General features: G+C 42.0%; 1 long non-coding RNA gene across 3 annotated transcripts in view; it reads left to right on the forward strand.

Annotated features, from left to right (window-relative positions):
* LOC126268085 (uncharacterized) overlaps window positions 1-19,586 on the forward strand; it is a 116,844-nt gene that overhangs the window by 42,143 nt on the left and 55,115 nt on the right. The window contains exon 2 of one of the 3 annotated variants that reach the window (XR_007549084.1): window positions 1,997-2,224. The exons of the other annotated variants lie outside the window; for them this stretch is intronic. This is a non-coding gene — a long non-coding RNA (uncharacterized LOC126268085). The remainder of the gene's footprint in view (window positions 1-1,996; window positions 2,225-19,586) is intronic. 3 annotated transcript variants of the gene reach the window in all.

Below are 19,586 nucleotides of genomic sequence, written 5' to 3' on the forward strand. Positions count from 1 at the left end.
ACGTTTCACTGTCATTCATCAGTCGGTAGAGTGATTGTAGTTTGCAAACTTATGACTGACCAACAGAAAGCACTTTGTGTGCTGCACTATGATAACGCTGAATCCGCTTCTACCGTGCGGCCCACCAAAGCATTCTGCGGTGGTATCGACAGTTTCAGGACACATGTTGCCTCTGTTAGCTGCTGAAGACCGTGTATTGCGGCTGAAACAGTAGCGTGTCCAAGGGGCGTTCCGTCATAGCCCAAAGAAAGCTACATGTCGAGCACGTCGTGAACTGGTGACTCCACATTCAACTGTGAGATTCTGCAGAAGCGCTTACATCAGAAACCATAAGCGCATACGGCTCCTGCAACGTTAACGCCCACGCGACCATACCACTCTGACATAAATTTTGTGAGCTTTTCCAGAAAACAATCGAAGATGACGAATTTGTACCTCGACTCGTGTTCAGTGATGAGACGACGTTCCACATAGACCGCAAACGATCAAGTGAATCGTCATAATATCCGCATATGGGGCACTGCAAATCTCTATGTTGCAGTGGAGGCAGAAAGAGATTCACCAAAGTGTACGGTTCGTACTTTTTTCCTGGAAAAACTGTGACGGGTACAGTGTTCCTACACCTGTTTCAAGACTGATTGTTTCCTGAACAGATAGCTAATATCCCAACTTCATATTCCAACTAGACGGAACTCCAACTCATTGCCACAGGGTGGGACGTAGCCGTCTAACGAGGAACTTATAAGCCGATGGATTGGACGCTTCGGATTATTTGGCACTATTCACCCGCGGCCACCAAAAAACCCCCGACCTTACAGTGCGTGATTTTTTTTTTCTTACCGAACATGTGAAAGACAATGACAATGGTCACATACCTCCTTTGCAACAGCACTGACTGAAGGTCTGGCTTGCACCACTGTTGCGCTGGCGAACGTTGACAGGGACATGTTCCAACGTGTACGGGACAAACTTGACTATCGCGTAGATGTTTGTCATGTAACACGAAGTGAGCACATTGAACACTTGTACTTAAGTCTAAAAAAATTGAAAACGTCAATTTCCGTATGATGTATTATTCATTATTTCGTATTTAATACTTTGTGAAAGACGTTTATCCGCATCCCGATGAATCATTTCCAAACACATTGTATTCTTAATTATATATAATTACATTTACGTCATTAGATCAGTTGAACTGCAATTCTGATGACAGCTGATTGATGAAGATGAAGTTGAGGTTTTTTGTTGGAGTATCACCATCAAGGTATATGCCTACAATATGGACCCTTATATTCAAATTAGTTTTCTCTTTATGTATGATTCATAAATATTATTTAATCATAACGAGTAGCTGTGTGATAAGTTCTCAACTGCAATGTCCAGCTGAATAAAACTCGTTTATTACTTTCCTAAATGACTTAAATGAAAGAAAAAATCGAAATCTCACGATTTGACAGCACGCAGGATTTCTGAATCATCTGGGCGAAAAGAAAAATGAGAAGAGGGCTCGATTAAAAAGAATTACCAAGCCAATGCATGTGTCCACATAAGTGTCTGGACGCTGCAGTTATTGAGTTTATTACATTAAGAGTTGATAATACGTTCACACTGCTTACCATATTATTCGTCATCTGATTTCCATATACTCCCACATTTAAAGAAATGTGTGGCTGGAAAACGTTTTGAGTCGAGTGACGAGGTTACGACATTTTGTAGATGCGTATTTTGCAGACCTTCCACAAACTTACTTTTGGAAAGATATCTACCATCTGGAAAATTATTTCAACAAAAATCATTTTTGCTGATGCACATGTTTTGTAAGCTGTTTCCGTGACTTTCGTTTTCAAATATGGCTACAAACGCAACAAAGCAGTCACGAAATTGGAAGTTTTTGATGCACGATTGGGTGTCAGTTGCGCTGTTTGGCACTGATGTATTGATCCTGGAAAACAAACGATGTCGATGTAACAAGAATTTTTTATCACTTTGATTTCAGAATGCTTTTGGTGGATTCGTGAGAAGAAATATCTTGAAACTGATGGGGCACACCTACAGCGTTGCAAATGTTAGTAGTTTATTTTCCTCGAGAGCACGGGATTTATGCATTATACATTCACCGTTCGCAACCTTGATCAGGAATGTGGAGTTTGTAAACAGTGAACGTGTTAAGCTCAAACGCAGTGCTCTGAAGGAAAATACACAATGAAGATGCACAAGACGACAGGTATGCTACATTAGTTACAAAATATGTTTCTTTATTAATCCCACCAACAGAATTCTGCAGTCAGACACATTTGAAACATCCTGCACATTTGAATATCTGCATGTTGGAAAGTAATGCTTCCGAATTTTTTATTTCAAAACTCTAAAAGCTTTTTAAACAAAACAAACGTTATTAACGTTCTAAAACTGTATTCTTCGTGTCTACATATTTGCCTTCGCCGTTAGAGAGATCCGAATTGTAGCTTATAACATGGCGGTGTGTAACATAAATACGTCAGTGCGTCAGAAACAGCGTGCTGTAAACAAGCGTTGAATTCGAAGAGTTCGTCCGCACTTAGGGCACCCTCTCTTTCAGCACGACAATACCGAACCACACACGAGCGCTGCGACATCTGCAACAATCCGACGGCTTGTTTTCACTGTAATCGATCATCCACCATACAATCCCGTCTTGGCCTCATCTGACTTTCATCTGTTTCCAAAACTGAAAGAACAGCTTCGAGGAGTTCACTTTGATAGTAATGAATAGGTGCAGGTCGTGACTCCATTCACAGAGTCAGACATTCTACAGGTGCGGTATCAACGACCTGGTCTCTCGTTAGGAGAAATGTGTTCGCCGCCAGGGTGACTACGTTGGAAAATAAATATGTAGACAAGAAGAATAAAGATGTGGAATGTTAATAACGTTTGTTTTACTCAAATAGCTAAGGGCAGATTGTATGTCTGAAAATTTTTTTGAAAATTTTTAAGATACAAATTTTCCATAATTAATTAATGAACTTCTGTAGATATATACAAGTAGAATTATTGCAGAAACTATTATCAATCGTGTTATGATATTTTTCCCAAACACTTAATTTATCTTGTATAATTTTTGTGATAAATGAACATAAAAGGGAAACAAGATAGAAAATTTTAATTATTTTTGTCCCATATGTGTTGCATCTTATTCCTCGTATTCTGTGAAAATTTCATGTTTCTACATTCCGCACCTTTTGCTGTAATGGGTCGTTTACAGTGTATAAAAAAGCAGTTCTGAAATATTGAGGTTCGAAGAGTTTTTAGTTATAAACTTTTATACTGACTTGGACAGTTCCGCCTCTTTTTTGCGCTAGCATTGTTCTGACCCGTATTCTATGTCTTCTTCGGTGTCACAATCACCCTGTGCTTGCCTTCTTCTTCACTTTCTTGCATCTTTTGTCGTTTGATGAGCACCGAATTCTGCTTGGTGGCCAGCTCTCATAGTTCTCAAAGCTGTGTTTTGCCGTAATCTTACACCTAACTTCTCCATAACCTTCAGGTTTTTATAGTTACAACGTTAAATATTACTACAGCAATCAGACGCTGCTAACTTTTGAATCATTGGGCCAACAAATTCACTTTTAGGCACACCGTAGCACGGTACGGTATTGAAGGAAATAATTGCATTTTGAGTCTGCTCATGCAAATATTTCTTTGGTAGCTCTGGATTTGCCAAATCTTTGGATATAGGTTCGACATTACTGTCAAAGGAAAAGAATGTTTATGTGTAAATGCAGCTATGTCACGAGGAAATTAAGCTTGCCTCTACTTGCGGCAAGCACTATGGGGCATAGTCACTTCATAAATATTATTCTGGTTATTTACAGTTTATTCAATGCAAGTACACTACAGAATTCACTAAGTAACGCATTAGTTTCTAGCAAACTAGTGGCAGAAACAAAGGACTGATTCGTTTAATCGTAATGCCAACTTCTGAGACGTAAAAGTAGCACAAAATCAAGGTAGTTCACAGGACTGTGTGGTTCCTAAGATACGAGTGTTCAGCAGTGGCAATGTAGCAATGTAGACGAAATGGTGAAAACTATCAGTCGCATGTCAGATTTAAAAACATTATTTGAAGACCTGTAAATAGTCTGTTTTTTAGTATATGATATACCAGAATGTTCAAGAATGTATAAAGTCCATTATGGAATAGAAAAACAGAAAATGTCAAATTTTACCAAATTGTATGAGGAGCGTTCAACAACTACTGCAACATATCTTCTTTTCTCGGCCGATTTAGGATGAAAAAATTCGGAATTTGTTGTGTGAGGTCGTGGGATATTCACGCTTCAGCCCTTCTAGTTCAGTGAAGTTCCGATAGATGGCGGCGTTATACGTAGCCATCAAAATGGGATCTGCAACGAAGATGCGTTCCAGGTAGATAGCTATCATTTAGTTTATTTTGGTGGGAAACCAGAGCATCGGAGATATTCATAGGCCCTTGCAGAATATCTGCGGAGACCTGGTAGCGAACAAAAGCAGGTTGTGTTGTTGCGCGAGGCTAGCTTGCCGGCCGGCCGCAGACAAGCTCAAGAAACTGAAGAAATGACTTAGCCAAAAATGTAAGGTTTCACACAAGTCTGCGTACCTGAGAGAACCTCACAAAACTTAAACGAGCTGTTCTTCCTCATCCATCCTACAGACCTGATTCCTTATCTCGCATCTTCCGACTTCCATCTGTTTGGCCCAAGAAGGATACGCTCTGCGGGAAGCAGTACGTGGATGATGGGGAAGTTGTTGACGCAGAAAGATGATGGCTCCGACATCGACCGGTAGAGTTGTCCCATGCGAGCATGCAGGCTCTCTCAGTAAGGTCGCATTGAAGGCAGATAATGTTGAAAAGTTGGGCTTTGTGGCTAGAAGATTGGGGATAATATTGTGTATCCGTATGATGAATAACAGCAAGCTGCTTTCAGAAAAAAATGTTACATTACTTATTGAACGCCCCCGTGCAATCTCCCCTAAGAGTTTTCACATAAAAGATTCGAAGTCATTACTTCTCAGCGCGACCTCGTATTTGTAGTTACAGAGCGTTGTTGACCTGAAATACAGAGTTTCCACGCCGTCCTGAGAACTTTTCGCTTTACCGAAGTGGCGGCAGCACTCTGCACGTATAGAGGGTGGTGACATGTGCTTCTATTTCCGCCACGTGTGAGCTCTGGTGCGTAGGGTCGGAGCAGACGGGGGCGGCGCTCGGGGGCGGCCGGGGCGCCGCAGCCAGCTTCCAGCTTCCAGCTTTCTCCAGGCCGGCGCTATTTCGGGAAACCGGGGGAAAGCGTCGCGGCGCGCAAGATTTACAGGCCGGGCGGGCTGTGCTCCGCCAGCGCTCCGTGGCCCGGCCCGATAAAACGCTTTGTGTCCGCGGGCGCGCTGCAGCCGGGCCGGGCTCTAGCCGGCTCGCCGCGGTATTAAAGTCGGCCGGGAAACAATGCGCGCGTCGCAACAATGGGCGGAGGGCAGCAGACCTCACCCCGCCGACTGGCGGCTGGCGGATGCCCGCACCGGGGGCTGCTGGCTGCGCCGCGCCGCGCCGCGCATTCCGGCGACAAAAACTGATGCCGCAGCCGCCGTCCCGTGCCGACCTGGATCGGATTTAATCGTCGGGAAAATGGGATTCAAGGCAAGATGTATGCGACGGGGGAAGCGCGGGCAGCGGAAAAAAGGACGAGAGGGAGAGGAGCTGTGAAAAAAGAAAAATTGTTTTTCTTTATCTGTACCTGAGATGGCACTGAGAGACGCTTGTTCCTCTCCCCCTTTCTCACTCTCCGATTCTGTAGTTCTCGTCCCGTCCCCTCTCGTTCGCGGTGCGTCGTTGTAGAGGTCTTCTCCATCGGAACCCCTTTATTCGTCGAGTTGAGGCGTACGTGTACCGTGTGTTACCTGCGAGGTTAGTAGTAGTTACTAACTTGACCGAGTCGTCAGCATACCAAGTAAGCCGTGAGAAAAGCGCCAGACGGAGCAATGAAAGTTACATGAGAAGCTGTCGTTTGCATTTATTCAACGGAATAACTTACTGACCAATAAGAGGTTACCGACGTATTACAGTTTTCCATAGAGTTCTTTGTTAAACGTTAAGCAAACACTACATGAGATTTTCCCTAAATTTGTTCCGCAGAAAACATGTGTTCCGCGGGAAATGAATAAGTGCTCCATAAAAAATCATTAATGAAATGGGGTTTTCCTTTTCCGAAATTTTGACGATACTACTTTAATTACTTGAATTTTTTTTTATTGTGATATCTGTGTTATTAGGTATGATTTAAAATTTTAGTAATCAGTGAAGAAAACAAGTTGTTCTCGTTTTTAAAAAATTTTATAAACCTTCAAAATAAAGAAGTTGTTCCATAAAAGGATCATGTTGTTGGGTGCTCTGTCAGAGGAAAAGCCTGGGAACCCCTGTACTAGATGATGAAAATGTGTATTACTATCCGGAAAAAAACGTGACAGTGCTCTCAATGTATTATCTTCTCGATCGCGAAATCAAAGGAAATGTGTTAGATTTTTTTTTCTCTTGATGTTAATGTAGTCAAAGGAGTATATTCAGTATGGCCACAATGAAAAGTCACAATTGTACTTTTTTTGTAGTTGCGTAATGCAGAACCCTCAGAAACATCACTGGCATGATTAAAAATAACTCTGATTTAGTTACAATACGTTGTAGTAAAACGTGGGGAATGCAAATGTGGATAGACACGTGAAAAATTGTGAAACACTAATGGCGTTTGTGTTAGCTTGCCACACTATTCTTCAAAATAGATCGATAATTTTCTTCTCCTTCCTGTTGAATATTCAATAGCCTTTTGGCTAGTGTGAATGATTCACTGGCTCACATTTCGTTTTAAGAATTCTGTGTTTATTGAAACACAAAAACATTTCTGTGTTCCGGTCACCTAAAAATATTTCATTATCTGTGTGTGATATCCCACACTATTTGCTTGTTTCATGGAGCAGGAACAGCAGTTGCATAGGTTTCATTGTCATTACTTAGGTTTACCTCCCTGCGGACATGTACTGGACTCACTAAAAATGAGCCTAAACCTTCAGAAAGATAAGTGACCTCTTACCTATGAAATACTTTTCTAACGGTTGCTATCAAACGTTTCAGTGGAGTTCGTATGGTACTTATGTAATGAGTGCGGTGGACGTCATGATATCGGTGTCCCGACCGATGATCGTAGTTTTTAAGGCGGTTTCTTTCGTATTTCTGTTTAAATTGAATGTTTCAACGATATTTTTGTCCACTGAAATCGTTGAATAAGGGTCTGTACCTTACAAAAGCCAGGTTAGAAAATTTTCTATTTTTAAGTCATTCATGTGGTTGGAAAGACTGGGAAATCAAGTTTTGCGTCCAAAACTTTGAAAATTTCGAACTTTTTCAGTTTTTTCCAAAACTCTCAGTTTCTTGTGCTCTTACGGCTTTGGCGTCTTGTTTCTTCTTAATACAGCAACGATTTAATTACTACAACTTTTTTCTGTCTCATGGGCCAAGGGCACTGAAGTTCGTCAAAGATAACAATTTTTCAAACTTTGTGCAAAATGCCGAAGTATCAATTCTTTGAGCATTTTCGTTTCAGTTTCTGTTTATACACGAAGTGCCAAAGAAACTGGTACATCTCCCTTATATCGTTTAGGGCTACCGCGAGCTCGCAGAAGTGCCGCAACACGACGTGGCATGGACTCGACTAATGTCCGAAGTAGTGCTGGAGGGAACTGACACCATGAATCCTGCAGGGCTGTCCATAAATCCGTAAGAGTACAAGGGAGTTGAGATCTCTTCTGACAGGTACGTGACAAGGCATACCAGATATGCTTAATAATGTTCAAATCTGGGGAGTCTGGTGGCCAGCGGAGGTGTTTAAACTCAGAAGAGTGTTCTTGGAGCCACTCTGTAGCAATTCTGGACGTGTGGGGCGTCGCATTGTCCTCCTGGAATTGCCCAATCCGTCGGAATGCACAGTGGACGTGAAGAGATGCCGGTGATCAGACAGGATGCTTACGTACGCGTCACGTGCCAGAGTCGTATCTAGACGTATCAGGGATCCCGTATCACTACAGCTGCACACGCCCCGTACCATTAAAGAGCCTCCACCAGCTAGAACAGTCCTCTGCTGACATGCATGGTCTATGGATTCATGAGGCTGTCTCCATATCCGTACACGTCCATCCACTCGATACATTTGAAAGGATACTCGTCCGACTATGCAACATGTCTCCAGTCATCAACAGTCCAATGTCGGTGCTGACGGGCCCAGACGAGGTGTAAAATTGTGTCGTACAGTCATCAAGGGTACACGAGTGGGCTTTTGGCTCCGAAAGCCCATATGGATGATGCTTCGTTGAATGGTTCGCACGCTGAAACTTATTGATGACCCTACACTGAAATCTATAGCAATTTGTGGAAGTGTTGCACTTCTGTCACGTTAAACGATTCTCTTCAGTCGTCATTGATTCCAATCTTGCAGGATCTTTTTCCGGCCGTAGAGATGTCGGAGATTTGGTGTTTTACTGGATTTCTAATATTCACGGTACACTCGTGAAATGGTAGTAAGGGAAAATTCCCACTTCATCGCTACCGCTGAGATGCTGTGTCCCGTCGCTCGTGCACTCACTATAACACCATGTTCACTTAAATCTTGATAACCTGCCATTGTAGCAGCAGTAACCGATCTCACAACTGCGCCAGACACTTGTTGTGTTATATAGGCGTTGCCGACCGCAGCAGCGTATTCTGCCTGCTTACATATCCTTGTATTGAAATAAGCATGACTATACCACTTTCTTTGACGCTTCAGTGTATAATAAAATGTGTTACATGTTCTGTTATACACTGAAAGTGAACATCTCACTTTGCGCCACGGCCAGCTGAAATTACATTTAGTATCTGCTATGACACAGTCAGATTACACTGCGTGAAGATGTTTTTTGACATACAAGACTAACTAAATGCGTACAGGTGCCGTACATGTTTTAAAGTTCAAAGACGTTAATGATCATTTATAGGAAAAAGTGTGTAGGAATTGTTATTTAGCGGACAACAATGGATTTATTTCTTGGTGCACGGTTCGCAATTTCCTTTGGTGATTGTTTATTATATAAAGAAAGTGAAGAAGAATTAGCTTTTATGAAATTTATTGTGGAAATAGACCTCGAAATCAGAGAACTGGAAGAGACTGACTCACTGTTGGAAGAACAGATCGATATGGGACCCACTCGATCTACTTACCCTGATTCTACTACTCAGGGCATTTCTGGTGACATCGAGGAAGTTACTCACGTATCCACCTCAAGTTCACCGAAGGTTGGGACACTATCAGGAGTATGACGGATCCATAAGTTAGTAAATGTTGATGGTTTTTTAACTGCGATAAAGTTACCTGTGTTTCAATTGTATTGAATGGCTGCTTTATACGAGTACAGTTAGCTACCTGTTCTGGTTTGCCTTTTTCAAATAATAGTAATTCATTTTTATGTCGCTGATTACTGAATATATATAACACAATGAGTAAATGCTGTGGTTTTATAAAGGCATGATTGGGGGATGAAGGTCCTGGAGCTTAACATCGACTAATGATGCACGAATCATAATAGATGGATGCCTAACAAACACCCGATTGCATATGGAGAAACTGAATGCCCCAAAGCTGGATGTTCAGTCAAAACTTGTAACTTAGTATGTAATGTATTTCTGCTATATAAATAGAAATCGAAATAAAAATGCTCAGTTGCTAGTTATTTTGTCAAAAATTTAAAGAAACTGATATTTTGTGACTGTAGCGCACTATGGTACTGGGTGCAGAAAAAAGTTGTAGTAATGAAATTTGTAGAGAATTTTGTGCCATTTTGAAAAAAAAAGAGACGCCTAACCGCTAGAAACTGACATTTTTTTCAAAAACCGAAAAATGTCCGAAATTTTCAGTTTTTGACTAGAGAAAGATTATCCGGCATAAATTTTATTGACAAAACGAGGTGTAACGGTCTTTCGAACCTCATGAACGAGTTAAGAAATCTAATTTTCTACCACATGTTTTGCAAGGTATATCTCCCATTTCACGGGACTGTATGTTCTGAAAGGATATATTAAAAAGGACTATTTTGTTCACAGAATAGTCATAGACAGTCGACTACTATTACACACTCGAAGTGTGTGTTGTTGTTTCAATATGTGTGTACTCCATTAGAAACACAATTGTTCGTTAATGGAAATCTATTACACATTCTTATGGTTACATGTGGTAAAACCATTCTCTACGTTGATACAACTAGTTTCCCAGTAGTAATTTGGAGTATTTATATCCAACGTTCAACCAGAAATTTTCTATTTTAAATAGTCCAGCCAGTTACAGATACTTCTCTCATTTTGCAAGTGAATTCTGCAGTTCATTATTGTCGCTATTTCCGTGTTCTGAACGTGTAGTTTTTCTTTTGCCTTAAACTGACGGGTGAAATTTGCGACAAACATTATGTAGATGTGGATGTCGTTAACGGTAGGATTCGGTGACAACGAGGTAAGGATGACAGAAACGATATGCTGGAGAGGAAAAGTGAAACTTGAGAAAGTTTTGCACGTGGCCGCGACAAATGTACACACGGAAGATCAACCTGTCGGAGTAAATGATGTATCTGGCGTCAGAAGACAGTACTTGCATATTGGCAACTGGTAGGTGGCATGTGCTGGCAATGTTTTGTAGCTTCATACGAGTTGTAAACAGCTGACACGCCGGATTAAGATAATTCATTCTCGAAGCCAAACTCCCACAATCCGAAGAACGCAAGGAACCGGTTGCCGTGTGCAGAGCGATCACCTGCGCAGCAGAATTATTCTTTTTGTCGCATGTCTGTGAATTGTAGGGGTCTGTAGTTGCATGGCTGCCTGGGAGCCATGGGTTTAGCGTGGCAAACGCTGGTTGTTGATGTCTGATCTCTTTTGTTGACGTTTCCCAGATCCCATCTCAAGATCTTCACAGGGGAATATGAAAAATATGGACAAAAGCAAATGTTTTTTTACTTTCAACATCCTTGCTTCTAACAGCAGTCTTTATTTAACAACAAATAAAATATGTCGATTCGATATTTGAAGACGATCATGAGATGCAAGTCATTTCCCGAAACAACGGCTTAACGAACTTTATGATGCTGTCATGATTAGCTACTTAAGTATTAGTTAAATGTGTATCCAGATGTTGTTAAATCGAATTAAAATTTGTAGCCTCTCGTGTTGTACCAGGTTGATGTAACAGGTGGTAGAAGAACAAAGAAACAGAAGGAAGTACAGAGTATAAGAACAGTGAACTCATTGTTGTTGATGGTCAACCAGAAGCTTACTCCGCCTAAATACTCCAAAGTAATCTGAAAGCGATAATTCTGCAATACTTAATACTTTATTTCGTCAATTCCGTTTGCCACTGCAACAGTGGTTATCTCCTTCTACGTAATGCAAGTCTATGTACGAGAGACGTATGAAACGTCCGTGCAAAAATAAAAACTACTTACGTGTTTGGGGTAAACCTTTTTTATATTTCGAAATAGTCTCCTTTTTGAGACTTATGTACTTCATTGAACGCTGTTATAATTTGTTGATCCCTTCTGAAACATAGGAATTGTCCAAGTCTGCAAAATAGCTATTAGCTGATGCAATCACCTCTTCGTTTGAATAAAATATGTCCCGCCAGCCATATTTTTTAAATTGGGGAACAAAGAGTAGTCCGAGGGAGCCAAGTCTGGAGAATAGCGGGGATGTGAAACGAGTTGGAATCCTGTTTCAATTAATTTTGTGACCACAACTGCTGAGGTATCTGCTAGAGCATTGTCGCCTGGCAAAGGACTTTTTTGTGGTCCAATCGCCGGCGTTTTTCTTGCAGCTCTGTTTTCAAACGGTCCAATAACGATGAATAATATGCACCTGTAATAGTTTTACCCTTTCCAGAGAGTCGATGAGGATTATCCTTTGCGAATCCCATGCTTGCAACACGTCACACGATTCCGTTTTTGGTCAAGCGTGAGCAATGGCGGAACCCATCTTGCGGATAGCTTTCTCATGTCCAAATGTTTATGCAAAATATAATGTACCCGTTCATACGAGATGCCCACAGCACTAGCAATATCACGCACCTTAATTCTTCTGTCATCCATCACCATATCATGGATATTATCAATGATTTCTGGAGTCGTAACCTCCACAGAGCGTCCAGAACGTTCATCATCACTTGTGCCATTATAGCCACTCCTAAAATTTTGAAACCACTTATAAACTGTTCTCATCGAAGTTGCTGAGTCACGATAATGTTTACCAAGCTTCTCTTTAGTCTACTGAGGCATTTTGCCTTTCATGAAGTAATGTGTAATCACCACACCAAATTCTTCTTCGTCCATTTTTTGACAATCACTCGACTTTCTTGATTCACACGAATGCCAAACACAAAGAAATAGACCAATATGGCTGAAACTTCTCGAATGTAACGTACAGGGGAATCGAATGTGTAGCGTACGACATTCTATGTTTAGCGAGCAGACGAAATAATTTAAGAACCTGTCTGTTATCTTTTTATTTTAAGTTTTTGTACTGTTCGATATTTCAATTGAACGGTACTACATTTTCATTTAAATTTGCTGTATAATGCGTATTTCAGCTTTTAATCAAATATTTTCTCAGTTCTCATTGGATTTTTATTGCTTAAGGAAAAATTAAACTGAGAGTCAAGTACGGGAAAGAAAAGCTCATCCGATGGAAGCCTTGAGGAATCTGGAGCTTTTTGGCGTTTTGGTCTCTAAAGTGGTGCTTGGGGGGGGGGGGGGGGGGCGGATGGGAAGTGGAGTACGTGGGGAGGCGGTCATTTTTTAGATGATAGTGTCCCTCTTATACTTGGTAAGGCTACTTCCTTTTCGTTGGAAACTATACAAAAGTTTGGGTTGGATCCATGCTCTCTGAAACCTTCTATGTATGTCAACGTTCATCTAACTAGCAACAGTATATTAGTTCAAGAACGTGGCCCTTTCGTTCATTAGTTACAAAAAAAAAAAAAAAAAAAAAAAAAAAAAAAAAAAAAAAAAAAAACCAGAAAATTTGTTCTGTTGCTTTAATTCGATGTTTGTCTTTAATTTAGTTGCCGGAAAAACTGGAATTTACAACTTTCACGTAGTAGCATAATCTCAAAATACAGGGAGTGGACAAAATACCTGTCCGCAGTTCGTGATCGTGCGGTAGCGTTCTCGCTTCCCGCGCCCGGGTTCCCGGGTTCCCGGGTTCGATTCTCGGCGGGGTCACTTGTATTTCTCTGCCTCGTGATAACTGGGTGTTGTGTGCTGTCCTTAGGTTAGTTAGCTTTAAGTATTTCTAAGTTCTAGGGGACTGATGACCATAGATGTTAAGTCCCATAGTGCTCAGAGCAATTTTGACAAAATACTAATACTATGTAGGAAAACCGCTGGTGTTAAAAACAGCCCGCAGTCGTCTCTGAATGGATAACCACATTCCCTGTATAGTTTTCAAGGGAGTCAAGGGAGTTTAGGTAACGACAATGACGATGGATAACGATCAAGCACCTTTCTCTCAAAGAAAGACCACAAAGGCTCAGTAATATTCAGATCTGGTGACTGTGCTGCGCAGCAGTATGCGACAATTTAACCTAGTGCCCACAAAACCAGACCTGGATGCTGCCAATTGTGTGAACATGGACTCTGTCACTTTGGAACACAGCATCACCAAAGGATGAGCTCAATCAACCAGAATAATAGCATAATGGTTCAAATGGCTCTGAGCACTACGGGACTTAACATCTAAGGTCACCAGTCCCCTAGAACTTAGAACTACTTAAACCTAACTAACGGTAGGACATCACACACATCCATGCCCGAGGCAGGATTCGAACCTGCAACCGTAGCGGTCGCCCGGCCTCAGACTGAAGCGCCTAGACGGTTCTAGGCGCTCTGTCCGGAACCGCGCGCCTGCTACGGTCGCAGGTTCGAATCCTGCCCCGGGCATGGATGTGTGTGATGTCCTTAGGTTAGTTAGGTTTAAGTAGTTCTAAGTTCTAGGGGACTGATGACCTCAGATGTTAAGTCCCATAGTGCTCAGAGCCATTTGAACCATTTTTTGAAGCGCCTAGAACCGCTCGGCCACACCGGCCGGACGTGACGGCGAGGAAGTTGGACAGTGTCCGCTACATATTACAATCAAGAAAATCTTCTTTTCTGATCCTCACGTTGATCTCTGGACTACATGGGTTTGAACCCTGTTGCATAATCATTTTGCGACTGTTTGCGACATCGAAGAGCTCACACTCGCAAGACGAGAAACTACTTTTTCTTAGCAGACCTTTCCACTATCAGCAATTGCCTGTTCTCAGATGCACTAATTTCTATCCTGCCAGTCTTCTTGCGACAGCCCCCTCCTTTCCCCGGCTTTGGCTACAGTTCCCCTCCGAGATGTCGTCTTTCTCCCTCGACTCCTTCTCCCTAGCGGAGGCCAGTTAAGCAAACACTGCCGTGTTTGTTCCTCCTTCCGTCTGACATTTCCATACCATCTCAATTCTCGAGCATCAGTCCTATCTGTGACTGGTTCCACCGCATCCATCTCCATTCTTACATACTCATTCCTCAATCAGTCTCTCATGCTCTGCCATGCCTGTCCATTTCGACGGCCTCCGTTTTCACTCTAATTTTTCGCTAATACACTCGATAAAAAAAACGCACCACGAAGGAATTATCCAAATGGGACTCAAATCAGAAGACGTGATCTACATGTTCAGACAAATAAATGATTAGACTTTCAGAAAAGTTGGACGATTTATTCAAGAGAAAGAGCTTCACAAATTGACCAGTTACTAACACATTTGTCCACCTCTAGGCCTAAAGCAAGCAGTTATTCGACTTGGCACTGACTGATAGGGTTGTGGGATGTTTTCCTGAGGCATACTGTGCCGAATTCTATACAACTGGAGCGTTAGATCGTCAAAACCCGGGGTGGTTGGAGGGCCCTGCTCATAATGCTCCAAACGTTTTCAGTTCCGGAGAGGTCCGGTGACTTTGCTGGCCAAGGTAGGGTTTGGCAAGCACGAAGACAACCAGTAAAAGCTCTCGCCGTGTGCGGGCGGACATTATCTTGCTGAAATGTAAGCATAGGATGACTTGCACCGGAAGGCAATAAAACGTGACTTAGAATATCGTCGGCGTGGCGCTGTGCTGTGAGGGAGCAGTGGATGACTACAAAAGGGCTCCTGCCATGAAATGAAACAGCACCCCAGACCATCCATTACTGCTGGTTGTTCGGATGTATGGCGCGTTACACTCAAGATGGTATCACACCGCTGTCTGAGGCGCCTCCAGACACGTCTTCGGCTGGAATCTCATTGAGCGGAGTAGAATTGTATTCAGTAATGAATCCCACTTCTAACTGAGCCCCGATGAGCAGCGAAAGTGTGTCTGGGAAACGACCTGGACACCAGTGGGATACCAACCTGACCGTCGCCCGCTATCGGCATGCCAGCGAGGACTCATGGTTTGGAGTGCCATTTCATTTTGTAGTAGGACCTCCGTGCTTGTCTTCCGCGGCACCCTTATAGTATAGCGGTACGTCGACGATATTCCTTGCCCTATTTTGTTGGACTTCATGGAAAGCATTCCTGGGCTTATATTTCATCAAGTTAATGCCCAACTGCACAGTGCGAGTGTTTCTACTGCTTGCCTTCGTGCTTGCAAAACACAGCCAAGGGCAGCAAGAGCGCTGGGTCTCTTCCCAGTTGAGAACGGTTGAAGCATTACGGGCAAGACCCTCCAACCACCTCGGGATTTTTACTATCTAACGCCCATATTGAACGGAATTTGGCACAATATTCCTCACGAGGACATCCAACACTTCTATAAATCAATGCCAAGCCGAATTACTGCTTGTATAAAGGCCAGAGGTGGTAAAAAGGGTTATTGACTTGCTCAATTTGTAAAGCTCTTTCTCTTCAATAAATCATCCAATTTTTCTGAAATTTTAATCATTTGTTTGTGTGCACATGCACATCACATCTACCGATTTCCGTCCCATTCGTATAATTTATTCTTTTACACCGTTTTTTCGTTTTTTTCTTAAAGTGTATTTAGCAAACTGTTCTTTATTTGGTAAACCTTCTAGTATATTCATGAAGCCTAAGCAGAGAATCCTACCACTAAGATTTTTATCGGTTTCTCATTTTCTTCCCCACTCTGTCATAAACCGCTATGAAAGACTATGCAATGTGACATTCTCTCCGATATTCATTTAGATCATCTTCTCCATCTATCATCCTGACAACATTTATCGATGATGTCATTACTGTCTCGTGCATAGGCATTTAAAGAGCAATAATTAGCCCTGTGATAAGAGATGAGGCAGAGTAATTCGCGTCGGAAATGTTTCACTGTCAGGATCTACTTCCTGTTCCGTTTTAAGGATACGTGGCATTCCATTTGATGTTTTAGAGGAGAATAAGATAGCAGTGCCATTAGTTCACAGTTAGCACTCCAGCTCTGTTTGTGTGTGTGTGTGTGTGTGTGTGTGTGTGTGTGTGTGTGTGTGTGTGTGTGTGTGTGTGAGAGAGAGAGAGAGAGAGAGAGAGAGAGAGAGAGAGAGAGAAACACCAGGGAAATATTTCAAATTGTGCAATAACGTTTTTGATTCACTTGGAAGGTAATGTAGAGCGGAGGTAGAGCATAGCGTGTTGCTAGCTACTAGCGTGTTGCTAGCTACTACCACAGAATTTGCGGTTACAATTCTCGGGAACTCATTCCAAACTTGTCTGGAGCCAGATGATTATAACAGCTTATGACACCAAACGGGTAACTATTTGTATCAATAAGTTAACAATTTGCTTCAGAAGTGAAATTCTCATAGACTTTTCTCTTTCTAACTTGTATTAAACGTGAGTAGTCTCTAGGTATGATGCGTTGTAAGGACGTGAACGCTCTTGGAACGTAGTTCAGATCAACTACCTGTACAAAGTAAATTAAAAGGATTGCTTCCTCTAGTTCTTTTTTATGAATAGATTCTACCCTTTCGTTTGATGTATGTACTATTTTCCACTATTAATCCCGAAAAATGCAAATAATGCTAGTGTAATTCACTTACAGATTTGCCTAGTTTACTTTTTGAGACAAACCATTCCAATGCACTGGGTACTGTTTCTACAGCTAGTGTAGCCGACACAGATTATCCCTATAGGTTCGCTGCGGCATTTGAATTATTAGTTACGACTGGATCAGATATAGTGGTGGTACTACTGCGAAACCAAAGCCTCTGTCAAATCAACTGTTAACCTCACCGGCTCGTTGTTTACGCTGACAATCAAACGAGGTTCTGCCGACCGGAGGTATGGTCGTAACACCAAGTGCAGAGTAACTTCTGTATCACTACTTTTGCTTTGGTTGAGTAACCATTTCCGGGGCGTTAGAACTAACAATATTCAAAATATTATAGTGATGAGGAGTCTAATCTGAAGCATTACGAGTAAAAAATTAAAATCATTATACTTCAATCAATCTGAACAGTTTGTAACCTCCCCACAAAAATATTCCGTAACCTCCCAATACAAAAAATATAATTATTTATATCATTCACCTTTAGTGTAACCTCCCAATAATACAATGTGACTAACCTCGTAATAAAAAATGGGACTCAAATATAACCATTTAATAATGAACTGACTGTTAATCTGAACTGGTAAATTTGGATGTCAGCAGTGCTGCGTCATGGCCCTGAAAGATCATACTGAATAAACTGAAATTCTTACCTCAGTAAGGTCGCCGGATAACGCATATGTATCTGCTCCTACAAGAAATTTTTCTGGCACAGCCCAGTGCAATGCTGGCCGTTAGATTTGTCATATATAAAAAGAAACAACTGATTTTTCTTTACAATAATCAGTATGACCACGGATTGGAGAAATAAGTAAATTCTTTAAATTGAGATGAATAATTGTCAAAAGTTAATTTTTTATGAGAAAAATTATTATTAAGTGATTTTTAAAACATTTTACGTGAGACCTGATATAACAATAGTACATATGCACGAGGCTGCTTTTACCTTATACTACAACGCTCAGGCACCGCTATCGCTCCACACGACCAGCCCAGCCAACTCGATACAGCAGACTGCACGCTACAACTTGCTCCTACTGCTACACAGTTCCTACTGCTGACAACACTTCTCTCTGGGCTGAGACTCTCTTATAGCTTACATATCGCGGGCAGCGCGTGAGCAATCCATCGAAATTACATCTGTTCGAGTACGCTAGCAACAAATTCCTTAATCATGGGCCTCTTACAAGTTACTCTAAAGTTGCAATTAAAAAATCAGACGCGTGTCGTGAGCATCTTATTGAGTTTGTATAAGTTCGTAGGCTTCCGCGGCCTGTGTGAAATCGAATTCAATCATTAATTAGTCGCCCTGAAGCGGACCGCTATAAACACGGGCGAAACGTCCGTGTTTTAGTTGTTTTTAGTATTTCGCAATGACACGGCCTTATACCCAAAATGATTTTACTCTTACTGGAATAACGTTCACTTTGTAGCTAAGGCTATGTTCCACTCTGTCAGTGATGCGCTATGTGAAACTCACGTTCTGCTTTCCCTTTCTATTCTGCCAAAACCTCAAAAAAGGCCAAATGCAAATAAAGAGCCGAAGCAGTTGAGGTGGGATACTGCCAGAGCACATACAAGTAGCAGCGCTTCCTTTGCTTTCGTGGCATAGTACATTGGGCACACAGAATGAGCACATGGAACACAAAAGTTCTTTGTCCGCTCTTCTGACGTCGAATGATGAGGCTGGCCTTATGCTGTGCTCGCGCTGTGCATGCAAGTCGAAGAACGCTTGAGCGAAACGCATAACCAAACAGGCGAGTGAGCGCGCACAGGCGCCACGCTCCACCCTGCGGAGTAGCAGTGGCCGCGTACACCGCAACAGCTCCTGCCAGCGGCAGTCCTAGCACACGGCGGGTCAAGTTGCGTGCGGCAACAGTGACATCGTACTAGTTTAGAACTTCTCTCTCTTACAAGAGGAAGGCCTTAGACACGGCCAACCGATTAGGCTCTAATTTGGCAGATCGCTTGTGTAAACCTAAAACGAAAGACTCTAAGATGTTTTGGGTCAACACCCCCGCGATTTTGAGAAAATCACCCCTGAAGGTTATGACGAGCAATCGACTCAAAATCCAAGGGATCGATAGATAATTGTAAGTAGAGCATTTTTCATCATCATGTATGGGGTATGCAAACGCTAACTTTTCCAGATATCGAGGATAGAAACTTTTACAACTGCCGCTTCTGTACGGGCTTAAACGGATGACATGTGACTTCCGCAACGACCAAACCCAACGTACAACAACGAACAAAATGAAAAAAAAAAAAAAAAAGAATTTAACTGTCTGGGAATCGGAAAACCCGGGTTCGATTCTCGAAGAAACCTAGCGGATATTATTCTTTTCGTTTGTATTTTTGCATACCTCAATTGATAGGGATAGGAGGGTTATTTGCCTACCTTATTATTATTATTCCTGATGGAGTTACTTACCTTATTATCCCTCCTATCCCTATCAATTGAG

This window comes from Schistocerca gregaria, chromosome 4 (genome assembly GCF_023897955.1).
Source record: "Schistocerca gregaria isolate iqSchGreg1 chromosome 4, iqSchGreg1.2, whole genome shotgun sequence".
NCBI lineage: Eukaryota > Metazoa > Arthropoda > Insecta > Orthoptera > Acrididae > Schistocerca > Schistocerca gregaria.